The sequence below is a fragment of the Pipistrellus kuhlii genome, unplaced genomic scaffold (assembly GCF_014108245.1).
Source record: "Pipistrellus kuhlii isolate mPipKuh1 unplaced genomic scaffold, mPipKuh1.p scaffold_m20_p_6, whole genome shotgun sequence".
In the NCBI taxonomy this organism is placed as follows: Eukaryota; Metazoa; Chordata; class Mammalia; order Chiroptera; family Vespertilionidae; genus Pipistrellus; species Pipistrellus kuhlii.
Genome location: NW_023425562.1, coordinates 64039071 through 64040860, shown reverse-complemented (window position 1 = coordinate 64040860; position 1790 = coordinate 64039071). Strand labels below are relative to the sequence as shown.

Genomic DNA, 1790 nt, shown 5'->3' with positions numbered 1-1790 from the left:
TGACCACTGCAGCCTGAGATTTCCACTATTGGCATTACATCTTTGTATTAAGGCATCATTCCCTGCAAGCCCTTGTAAAAATGCAAAGGTGTTGCCTGTGAAGGTTAATATTATGCAAACTTAAATTAGGGTACACAAACTTAGGGGAAAACAGAAACAATATATAAAGAAAACAATGGAAGTGATCCTGGGGTGTGAGAGGGGTTGGCGGGGACTGTGGCAAATCCAAGAATACGTTTCCCCTCTAAATGGGGATTCTGGTACTAATGTCAAGGCAATTGGCATCATTGACAATGACAGATGTTTTTATTTATAAAAGAAGACAAAAGAGATCTTTTTTTTTTTTTTTTTCTGATCTCCCATCTGCAGTGGAGTTGCCACTAACATGCGGATTTTTGTGAAAACCTTTACAGGCTGAACCTTCGGATATGTTAGAAAACATAAAGGCCAAGAGCCAGGATAAGGAAGGAATTCCTGCTGATCAGCAAAGACTGATCTTTGCTGGCAAGCACCTGGAAAATGGGCATACTTTGTCTGACTACAACATTCAAAAGGAGTCTACTCTTCATCTTGTGTTGAGACTTCATGGCTAAGAAAAGGGAGAAGTCTTACTCTATACCCAAGGGAGAAGTCTTACTCCATTCCTAAGAAAAACAAATATAAAAGAAAGAAAGTTAAGCTGGCTGTCCTGAAATACTACAATATGGATTAGAATGTCAAAATCAGTCGCCTTTGTTGGGAGTGCCCTTCAGATGAATGTGATGCTGGAGTTTTTATGGCCAGCCACTGGACAGACATTATCATGGCTATGTTGTCTGACCTACTGCTTTAACAAAATATAATACAAGTAATTATATTTGGGTTAATAAAAGACATGAACTAACATTTAATTGTTGAATATTATTCCAGTGAATTTTTTAAGCATCAGAAGTTGATGGATCAAATTGATAAACTATACTTTGGCAGAAAAATTCCATTATATTTAATATCAGCTGTCTAGATATTAAACCAGTTTGTGTTTCTGTAAAAAAAAAAAAAAAAAAAAAAAAAAAAAAAGACAACACAACTAGGTATTTGGGGGTAATTTTCCCTGTAGAGTATTACCAAGAAAAATAAAACTTATTTGTAGACTAAAATTGATGCGTAGGTAGCTAGCTTGAAACACTGTGCTTAGATCAGTGTATCACTTCCTTAAAGCAGAGCTACTTCCAAGTGAGGTCTCTGAACCAGTGATATCAACATCACCTGGCAGTGACATCAACATCACCTGGCAGTTAGAAATGCAAAACTTTGGGCTCCACCCCAGATGTTCTGAACCCAAACATATGGAAGTATGACCCCAGTTTCTGGGTTTAGAAAGTCCTTCAGGTGATTCTTTTACACACCAAGATATGAGTAGTCCAGATGCAAGAAGAACCAGATATGCATCTGGTATGTGCAAGGAGTCAAGCACAGGGTGTGTGGCTGACAGGACAGAAACTCTTCAGTCCTCGGGGTCAGGGAGAAGAAAAAGAAGGATGCTGAGGAGACCTGAGAAGGTGTCTGGAAGCTCTGCAAATAGGACTGTCACATGTGGAGCACAAAGGGGCCTTGACCAGACTCTCAGTTGTTTCTCCTCTAAAGCCAAGACACCAGACTTCTGATCCGGGTAGCTTCTCCCCTCCAACTTACAGGAAAGTGACACTGTGTTCCCATATTCACAGAGCATTGTCAGCACTAAATCTGTTCTGAGCATGTATCTAAAGTTGTCACTGTTTCAACTAATTAGTCAAAGGCCTCCATCTGCCTAG

The 1790-nt window shown here is 39.5% G+C and overlaps 1 pseudogene across 1 annotated transcript; it reads left to right on the top strand.

Annotated features, from left to right (window-relative positions):
• The first annotated feature begins 385 nt into the window (after positions 1–385).
• On the top strand, positions 386–1022 carry LOC118707927 (annotated as a pseudogene). The gene has a single exon (XR_004984414.1). The product of XR_004984414.1 is annotated as a ubiquitin-40S ribosomal protein S27a-like (transcript).
• The last annotated feature ends 768 nt before the right edge of the window (positions 1023–1790 follow it).